The sequence below is a fragment of the Cibotium barometz genome, chromosome 48 (genome assembly GCF_041138505.1).
Source record: "Cibotium barometz isolate CiBa-2024 chromosome 48, ASM4113850v1, whole genome shotgun sequence".
Taxonomy (NCBI): Eukaryota; Viridiplantae; Streptophyta; class Polypodiopsida; order Cyatheales; family Cibotiaceae; genus Cibotium; species Cibotium barometz.
In genome coordinates, this window is record NC_141093.1 from 15,963,803 (window position 1) to 15,975,172 (window position 11,370).

Sequence of the window (11,370 nt, forward strand, 5' to 3'; positions counted from 1 at the left end):
GATATGGCAAATAATGAGCTAGAGCAGTATCCCTTTTGTTTGATTCCATGTCTTGTTCTTCTCTAGACCCCTTCCCCTTGCCCAAAAAGTTATCTACATCTTCTATCTTGATTTGACATTCAAAATAGGATTTTAATTAAACAACCATAGTAAAAAAGAAGTAACACAACAATGGACAAAAGTATTACCTTTTGATGCTCATCTTCCTCTAGAACTTCATTGTTCCATAAATTGATGGAGCCTCGGTTTTTCTCTTTAGGCTCTACGTATTCTACCTTTCTCTCTCCCAATGTGAGCAATCCTGAGTTCCTCCAACCTCTCCTCAAACTCCTCATTCGACAGAGTTGGATCTTCCTCGGTAGCCCTTCTCAAACATAGCGCTAAAGACGAAGATGCATCTATGAACTTGTCAATGGATTTCTCTGTGTCTAAATAATAAACTCTTCCGAAGATTCGTTCTTCATATTAATAAGCCCTGAAGTAGCTTCACAGCCCTCTGCAATAATGGACAAGCAGTAGTCCTCCTTGAAGTTGAAGAGACCCTGAATATGGGGAATTGATATGAAGTCCTTCCCTTTGATGTGTAATGAGGGTAAGGAAGGAAGGGTGAAAGAGCTCTCTGAAATCTCGACCTCCTCCTCTCTAGCAAATGGCTCGCGATAATGACTATCTAAGCCTTGAAAATAGCAACATCTAATGTAGTACTAGATTTTATTTCATCATTGACTTGAATAGTCTCTTCCAAATCTGCAGACTCCCCCCCCTCCTCTAGCTCACTGATGATTAAAAAATGTTCCTTTTCGTCTGCAGTATTGTCCTATAAAAGCTCTCTTTCATATCGATTTGTGCATAGAGGAACAGAATGAAGGCAAGGGACTTCAAAACTAACCTGCAAGACTTTGTGTGCAATGGGAATCTCACATTAATCGGCATTAGCATATCGTTATTTGCCATTGTCCTGTATCTCCTTATAATCTTACCCCTTACTGATGGGGTAGCACCTATGGCTGAAATGTGCACATAAATACCATGGTCCAAAGTCATTGTATGTTGCTCAATGAGGTTTTCAAACCTTATCCACACTACATGCAAGAATTCCGTACAATGGTCAACGAATAGAGAAACATCAAAGGGTGCATTGAAAATCTCTCTTGCATCATTGAAATATCCGCTCTTGCATCCCCCCTTGATGATAATTGTAGGTTAGGTAATCAACCAGTCTAGCATTTCCACCAATATTTTCATGGTGAGAACTCCATAATCATAGCCGTGATTATGCAGGGAACACCCATTTGCTGCATTTTTCAAAATCACAAAAATTAAGAGCCATTGATTCCATTGCTTATTGTCATTGGAACATCCATGTTGTAAGGAAACATTGATTTTTGGGTCAAAACTTGCAAAATCACACTCGCGTGATCTACAAACTGTAAAATCACTATGATTTCTATTCATGGCATGTTTGTCCAATAACTTACTTAATCTGAAATTTCAGGGATTACGCATCAAATGCACCCTTATTTTGGAAGATTCCATCTTATCCATTCGTAAATCATAGTACAAGAATCATGGCCAACTACCACGTTACCAAAAAATTATGTCACGGTTAAGAAACACGATGTGATTTTTGACATGTCATCAACCATGGCCCAAGAATCATGCCACAACCCAAGAATGATAAGAATCATGCCTTCACGCGTGACTACCACATCACCCAAAATCACGGTAGTAAAACTTGACCAATTGATCAGATAAACCTCTAAAACAAGTCTAAAGGTATCAAAAGACTCATTTAAACAATCCTTGGACCATTTTGGGAAAAAACTGTAGCCATGATTCTACAGAGAATCATGATCGTGATTCTCAACCTTGTAAAATCACGTTGATTGGCTACTTTCCAAATCAAAAGGAGAATTGTGCAAGAGGGTTCTTAAGAGATTCCTAACACCACAACAAGTGGTAAACACTTGATAATACCCATAAAAGATTCCATGATTTCTTTCAAAATGATGCCCGTGATTATTATGTTGAGATATTGAGCTAAACTACGGTGGACACATTGATGATCCGCCTCGGTGATAGCTTCGACACTTATGCCATGGTTGGTGAGATTATGGTTGATAAGTCACCAGTAGTGGATGACAAGCTGTGTGACAACCACTTTGGAGTACTGGAGTTATGGCATAGTTATAGTACCAGCTCATATAGTTGGGTTCACACTATGGATCAACCATTTGTATGTTATTGTCGAAGAGTAATTTCCCTTTATGTATATATTTATATCTTTTAGTTATATGGTTGTAAAGAAGAGAAGAATATAGAAGAAAATTCAGCCATCCATCTCTCTCTCTCTCTCTCTCTCTCTCGTGTCTTCTTGCACTCCTTGTGTGTGTGTTTACTTGCAAGGAACTCAACCTCTATCTCTCCCCCATATTCTCTTTATGGTATCAGAGGTCTGGTTTGTGTGAGAGCTAAGGAGGCAAGCAAAAGGTAAAAACAAGCAAGTAAGGAAGCGGTACATGGGTAAGAGCATTATCATCTCTTTCCCTTCTTGGTTTAGGTACAACACCCCCTCAGCAGCTTCGAAAGCTACACATCTCTGATTGAGGAGTTATCTTTCCGTTTCGTCATCACTGCAAGGTATTTTTGGGTGGAGAACTATCTCTGGTCGACAAATGGACTCAATTAGATTGTCAATGAGAAGCTAGAAAAGAACAACTTCTATGCCTGGAAGTTCAGAATGGCTAATTTCTTGATGGGTAAAGGATTTTGGGACTATGTCAAAGGAGAAAATAAGGAGCCTCTAGAGTTGTCTAAAGAGAATGCCACTCCAACAGATACAAAAGCATTCAAGGATTGGAATTAGGGTGCAAGGAAAGTCATGTATTGGCTTTTAATGAGTGTCATAGACACAATGATAGGACACATACACGATGCCAACACTCCAGCAATTGCATGGCAAAACCTGGTTCAAATATTCCAAACTAATATAAAGGCAAGGAAATTGCAGCTAAAATAAGAGCTGCACACAATGGAAAAGAAAAGTATGTCTATCAATGAGTATGCTTTAAAGATCAAGGGAATTGTTGAATCCCTTAGACCTATTGATTTATTGGTGGAAGATGATAATTTGGTGAGTGTTTGTTTGAATGGGCTTGGCAAAGAGTACAAACCATTCAATACCTCCATTTTGCAATCAGAGAGAATATTCCCAACTTTCGGGACTTGGTGTCTATGCTGATCATTGGAGAAAAGTCTTTAGGTGAGGACTCTACTTCACAAAGCAAAAACACATGAAAATATGCCTTCTACTCTAATTCAGGTAGAGGTAGAGGTTGTGGTTAAGGCCAAGGTGGTGGTGGTTGATAAGGAAACCAAAATTCTAGATAACAATAGCCTAATGATTCACAGCAGCAACATTCATACACAAGTGGAAGAGGCTAATCTAGAGGCAGGGGGAGCCAAAGAGGCCGAGGTGGTTGGCAAAGAAACTAGAGTGCAAATAGCATAGAGTGCTATTATTGTGGCAAACTACGGCACATAGCAAAGGACTGCTATAAAAAGCAGAATGACATTAAAAGTGGAAAGGTGCAATAAGGAAACTATGCATCATCTACTAGTAAACAGGGTGGTGATGACAAAAGTGAGCAATTGTTTGGGATGTAGCACATGTTGAGTTCCATAATAGGAGATGTGTCAAGATTTCAAGATATATAATATGTGGATTCTAGTGCCTCTAACCACATGACCAATCATGGTGAGTGGTTTAGAGACATGTAGAAAATGGAGAAGCTAGGTTATGTAGAAACAGGTGATGATACTGTGCATCCCATTGCACATGTTGGTGGTAAGTGCCAGTCTATGGAGGATGGAAAAATGAAGTACTTGGCAAATGTACTTCATGCTCCAAATATTACAAAGACCCCCTTTTTATTGGACATATGGTTGAGCAGGGTCTACAAACCAATGAAGTTTAATCCTCAAGGATGTTTTGTGGAAGACTTCAAAATCAGTGTCACTTGGTTGGAAAGGGTAACATAAATGGCACGATGTTTAATTTGGATTTGAACATGCTTGAGGTAAAGGTAGCCATGTTTGCGCATGGAAGAGGTGTCAAATACTGATATATGGGTAACATAAATGGCACGATGTTTAATTTGGATTTGAACATGCTTGAGGTAAAGGTAGCCATGTTTGCGCATGGAAGAGGTGTCAAATACTGATATATGGCACAAGCACATTGGTTATGTGAGAATATAGTTGAAGTCTATGCAGGCCTAAAATATTGTTTGCAGGTTTGCCAAAATTTAAGGTTGATGGTATGCATAAAGTATGTGAAGCATGCCAGCTCGATAAGTAGGCCAAACATGCTTTCCTACATGAAAAGTATGTCAGTGTGCAAGGCCATTAGATTTTATACATTCAAATGTATGGGGACTGACCAAGACTGCAACAATTACAGGTTGCAAGTATTATCCACACTAGGAAAGTGTGGGTTTACTTCATGAAGGAGAAAAGTGAGGTGTTTGCTCACTTTCAGAGAAGGAAAAAGGCATGCAAATAAAATTCTTGAGATCAGATGGTGGGGGAGAATATTTCTCCCGCTAATAAATTCAATGTTTTCCTTAAGAAAACAAGGAATCAAGAGACAATTTACATGTAGGTACACTCTGCAAACAGAATGGTGTTGTAGAAAGAAAAAATAGGCACATTACACAAGTGACACGTGCCTTGATGGATGAAAACAATATGCACATTATTTTTTGGCCAGAAGTAGTAGAAACTGTTGTGTACATTATGAATAGGCCACCCACTGTAACTGTTCATGGTATGATGCCTGAACAGAAGTTTACAGGCATAAGACCAAATGTGTCTCACTTGAAAGTGTTTGGGTGTATTGCATATGTGTATGTTCTTGACGAAGTAAGAACAAAGTTGGATCTAAAGGCAGAGAAATGCATCTTTATTGGTTATGCTATGAAGCATAAAGGTTATAGATATTATAGCCCTACCACTTGTGAGACGCGAGTAAGTAGAGATATTATCTTTGATGAGATGAGTAGCTGGTCTACACCGATGTAGCTAGTCTACACCGGTAATGAAGGCAATAGAAGATGTAGATGTAAGAAGTGTTGATGTTGCACCACATGAAGAGAAGCAGAATCATAGAGGTTCTTAGTGGACCTTGAGAGTTCTCTAGCAGTGGATCTAATGTTAGTCCATTGTCACGTAGGCTGTAATGCCTGTGACCATCGGCGGACCGGATGGCAGCGCTCGGCCGAAGTGTCGAGGCCATCTGGGGTTCAGTGGGAGAGGATGCCCGTGCGGAGACATGGGCGGCTGGGCTAGTGTGGACGGCAGGCCACACACTTTATAGCCCGGGAATGAGGAGGTAATCCTCATTCTCCTCTATGGCTGGGTGGTGAACTAGTTGCCGATCCCTCCGTTGTGAGGGCACCCGCAGTGGTGCTACACGCACGTCACATTGATGCTAAACTTCGTCGGGGGGAGAAGTATGCTAACTACTCCATTGACGACGGGTACTTACTCTACAAGGGTAGGGTGTGTGTACCAACTATTGGTGACTTTCGAGCATGCAATCTTAGAGAAAGTCACGATAGTCCAAGTGCTGGTCATCCCGGGATACAAAAGACCTATGCACTAGTCAAACGATAATTTTATTGGCCTAGTTTGTTCAAGGACGTCCAGACTTATGTGCTGCAATGCAATAAGTGTCAGGTCAATAAGCATTAAAGGCTAAAGGTTGGGGGCTTGCTCCATCCTTTAAGCATTCCTCAAGGGAAATGGGAAAGCATTTCCATAGATTTCATTACTGGTTTACCTAAGACCAGTCGAGGGAATGACTCGGTGTGGGTGGTAGTGAACAGGTTAACTAAAATGGCAAAGTTTATTGCCACCAAGAAAACGGTAAAAACGCCAGAGTTGGCAAAACTCTTTATTGAACATCTCTACAAGCTATATGGCTTGCCCGCAGATATAGTGTCAGATAGAGATAGAAAGTTCAACAGCCACTTTTGGAGGGAAGTCTTCAAAAAGCTGGATACTACTCTAAGTATGAGTACGGCGGACCATCTGGAGTCTGATGGTCAAACAAAAAGGGTTAACCAAATACTCGAGGATATGTTGCGTTCTTATGTAAGTAAGAAGCAATCAAATTGGGAAGAATATTTGCCCATATTGGAGTTTGCTTATAACAGCTCCAAGCATTCAACAACTGGCTTTACACGATTCATGTTGATGTATGGTTTTCAGCCGAGGTCTCCGTTGGCTGTAGGCCTAGATAAGAAGAAGATTCAATCTGTCAAGGAGTTCCTTGAAGATATGAATGATATGCTCAAAGCTGCACGCGAGAGCATTCGTAGCGCACATGATCGCGCTAAAACATTTGCCGATAAAGGACGCAGACAAGTGACCTTTGCAGAAGGTGACTTTGTATTTTTAAAGGTTCCTGCGCAGTCAGCAACCATGAAAACGGGAAAGTGTGATAAACTTTCTCCTAGATATTGCGGTCCTTTCAAGGTCCTTAAGAAGATTGGGGACGTAGCCTACAAACTTGAGTTACCGGAGAGTTCTCAAGTTAGTAAACTGAAGAAATCAGTTCACGGGTTAGAGAACGTAGTTTCTCTAGATATTTTGGTGGAATTGATCACTCCACCAAAGATACCACATGAACCGGAAAGGATTCTTGGGTATTGAGATCGACAAAACCCGCCATACATTGTACCTTGAGGTACTAGTTAAATGGAAGGATAGAGACAAAGAATCAGCTACTTGGGAACGCCGTAGTGCAATTTCCAAGAGATTTTCCCTATTTGTTTTCGAGGACGAAAACTCTTCTTAAGGGGGGGTAATGTCACGTAGGCTGTAATGCCTGTGACCATCGGCGGACCGGATGGCAGCGCTCGGCCGAAGTGTCGAGGCCATCCGGGGTTCAGTGGGAGAGGACGCCCGTGCGGAGACATAGGCGGTCGGGCTAGTGTGGACGGCAGGCCACACACTTTATAGCCCGGGAATGAGGAGGTAATCCTCATTCTTCCTCTATGGCTGGGTGGTGAGCCAGAGGCCGTCCCCTCCTGTGGTAACGCCCGTAGCGGTGTTACAGGTATCTAACATCCATGGTCAGGCAGGTTGAGGATAGATAGGTACACATGTATCATGCAAAGGGAAGAAAAAGGTTGATCAACCTTTTTCTTCCCTTTGCAAAGCTCATATGTTCTCATTTGGCAGTGCTGATGTGAGTTGGAGAAGTAAGAAGCAGCCAACAATTGCCTTGTCGAGTACAGAGGCAAAGTACAGGAGTGCTGCTATGGCATCTTGTGAGGTAGCTTGGTTTCAGAAGCTACTTGGTGACATGAGATATGGAGCTCAACTAGTGTTATGGTGGACATTGATGACCCGCCTAGGTGATAGCTTCCGTACTTATGCCACTGGCATGATTGGTGAGATTATGGTTGATATGTCGCGAGTGGATAGCATGGTGTGTGACAACCACTTTGGAGTACTAGAGTTATGGCATAGTTATAGCTCTAGCTCATATAGTTGGGTTCACACTATGGATAGAGCATTTGTATGTTATTATTGTAGGAGAGTACTTTTCCTTTATATATGTACTCTAATCTTTTAGTTATATGGTTATAGAGAAGAGAAGAAGATAGAAGAAAATTAAGCCATCCATCTCTCGCTCTTGTGTCTTGCACTCTCTTGTGTGTGTGTTTTCTTTTGCAAGGAACTCAAGCTCTCTCTCTCACCCACATTCTCTTTATATTAATCATGTCGCGCCCGTGATTCTTCAGACCCTTGTCATGATTCTGTAGAAAACTATCAATTGTAGATTTGAAAACTCCAAGTGTGCACAAATCTAAAATTTTGGCCAGTTAAAACAATTTCATGCACTTAAGGTTGATAAGGCTTGTTGGTGAAACGACATTTCTTGTGATGATAGTGCGTCTAACCAACTAGGATCCTCCTACCAGAGAAGCCTTCAGCTTGCATAATTAGCACAAAGGAGTGTGTTTACTTTGTAGAGGCTTGACTCTTTTAACTCATTAAGTAGTGAGGAATCCATGGAAAACCTTCTTAAAAGGAGGTGGCGAGGGAGAACGGCACTTCTTCTCCACCAACACTGTTTGGAGGGTTCATGGGCTTAGCCCAAGGAATCCTTGTATATGGACAAGAACCCAAAAGAGAATCTCTACAAGTTGCCAAGGGACAACCATCAAGTTCAAACCGAGAAGCAAGTACTGGGAGACCTAGAAGAACACGATAACTAAGGGAGGAACCGTTACTACCAGGGATGAGCAACCCTTAACTCGTTGTACAGTATACTCCAAGAATATGAAGGGATCCTGTGAGTGCCCAAAGAACAGGGGAAGCCTACTTTCCCACCTCTAAAGAGCTAGAGATTGAGGAAAAAATGAGAGAAGAACAAGCCCAACTTAGAAGGCTTGAACAAGAAAAGACCAGCTTAGGCCTCTGCACCCAGGGAGATGGCTGAGAGGCATGCCTATGGTACGGCAATATGTGGAGAGGATTTCGCTAATCTTAGGGGATTGAGACATGATGAGAATTTGGTTGCACAAATTAGTACTAGAGAAGTTGAACTAGCAATGGAGGAGGTTATGCCACCTTTAGAGCCTATTATGGAAGAGCCTTAAGATGACCTAACCGCTCTCATAGCACCTGTTATATGCACATTATGTGTGCATATACTAGGAGGCTAACCCACATTAGGCTTGTGAGCATGGGAGCATGGGAGCATGGGAACAAGCTCTAGTGGAGCATGGGTTAGGACTAACCTTAAGGGTTAAGGTTAGGGTCAGTAATCCAAGGGTCACACATGGGAAATGGAGAGTCAAGAGTCACTTGAGGGCCCTCCTATATAATAGGGGCATGGGGCACACTCAAGGAAGGCTACGGCTATGTTATCTTGAGGCTAGGTTATGATATGATGTTCTCTTGTATAGAGGATTATATCTACTCACCTATCATTTCACACTATAGCTACATGCTACTGGATTGGAGTTATACCTCTTGATGGTATGGGACATCAAGGTAAAGGTATGATGTACTTCATTATAATTCATGTGTGCATCCCTTGGGCTTGTTGGGGGTGGTCGGGTTGGATGAGTTTATGCCTGATTTATGCATGTTTATGCATAACAATTATCTAGAGAGATCTTAGGGTTTTAACAGTGGTATCAGAGCGATCTCTAGTTAATTATTGTTATTTTTTCTTTCTTATTGTAATTTTTGGTATTTTTTGAACTAAATTTTAATATTTACTAAATCAAAATATTATTTTGTTGATTTGTGTTGATGATTTACATGTGGATTGTCGATATGGCGGTTGGAACGCATGTTTCTTCATACTATTGTGCAAAGACATATAATTAAGCAGTTTTATTCATTAATCGATCTCCAACATTTGATTGATCCAAACACAACTCTTGAAGAGAAGGTCACAAAATCCTAATGTGGTAAACTTGAAGATCTTTAGATGCTAATGTTATCCACATGTGCCAGATAAGATACGAACAAAGTTTGAGCCAAAAGCTTTAAGATGTATGCTCATTGGACTTGATTTACATTAATCCATCTCCAACATTGATTGATCAAAACATAACTGTTAAAACCCTAAGATCTCTCTAGATAATTGCTATGCATAAACATGCATAAACTCATCCACCCAACCACCCACGAGCCCAAGGGATGCACACATGAATTATAAATGAAATACATCATACCTCTATCTTAATGTCCCATACCATCAAGAGGTATAACTCCAATCCAATAGCATGTAGCTATAGTGTGAAATGGTAGGTGAGAAGATATGGACCTCTACACAAGAGACCATAGCCAAGCCTCCAAGCCCCCAAGCCTCCCTTGAGTGTGCCCCATGCCCCTATTATATAGGAGGGCCCTCAAGTGACTCTTGACTCTCCATTTCCCATGTGTGACCCTTGGATGCCTGACCCTAACCTTAACCCTTAAGGTTAGTCCTAGCCCATGTTCCACTAGAGCTTGTTCCCATGCTCACAAGCCTAATGTGGGTTAGCCTCCTGGTATATGCACACATAATGTGCATATAACATACTTCCCCTCTCTCAAAACATTGCACTCTTGCAATGAAAAGAAGAAGAATTGCACTGAACAATATCAACCAGCTCCCAAGTCGAATCCTCTATTTCCCTATCTTTCCACCTAATTTTAACCTCAGGGATTAATCAACTACAAAGTTTCCTTTCCCTGAATTTAAGTACCTTATCAGGTTCATGTGGAACATAGGATAATTCTTCAACTTCAACGAGTTCTTGAGGAGTAACTGTGTTATCCCCACCTCCCAGTTTCCCTTTCAATCTATTGATATAAAAGACTGGATAAACTCTAACATGTGGAGGTAGTTTATAGTTCAAACGCAACCGTGGCAATCCAACGTATAACTCGAAAATGGACCCAATATTTAGGAGATAAATTCGAGCATTTTTCTAATGACAAAGTCTGAGAATCTTTAGGAACATTAAAATAAACCAACGCTCCTGGTTCAAAAGACCGAGATGAGCGTCCCCTATCAGTATAAAATCGTACTCTATCCTGAGCACTCTTAATAGAATCCTAAGCTTCGGTCAGCATTCCCTGCATATCTCGCAAGAAATCCCTCGATGCATCAAGCTCGATGTCCTTAAGATCGACATCAATAGGTGCCCTAGGTTGATACCCATACATAAGTATGCACGGACTAAAACCAATAGCCGTATATTTAAAACTGTTATAGGCAAATTCCATCATTGGAAGATATTTTTCCCAATACGATGATTTTCTAGAGACATATGCATGAAGCATATACTCTACAATCTGATTCATACACTCTGTTTTCCCATCAGACTGCGGCGGATGATCAGAGCAATTCACATTCAAAGTAACTTCCTCGTTGTAAACCATTCGGAATAAAGTAGGAAAACATGGCATTATAACAACAGAAACCAGGGATTCATCGGTGCCCCGACATACCCACATCTGCATATGGAATAATCGACGTCCCGAGTTACCCATATCAACATAGGGAGTCATCAGCGTCTCGATGAGTTACATATGTCCATCCGTAAACCATCAGGTTGACTTTATAAATCACCTAAAGTACGAAACTAGAGAAAGAAATGCCAACAAAGGAAAAATCCAAATTTCCTTAATCCGAACACAACAAGATAAACTCGTTGAACTTCTAAAGAAAAAGATTTCAACAAGTGAAAATGCCGACGAGATTACACTCATCAAAACATGCAGGCTATAGATAAAAGAAGTTTATCTAGAGAATACCCACACTATAACTTCTAGTGAATTTAGAAAATGAGT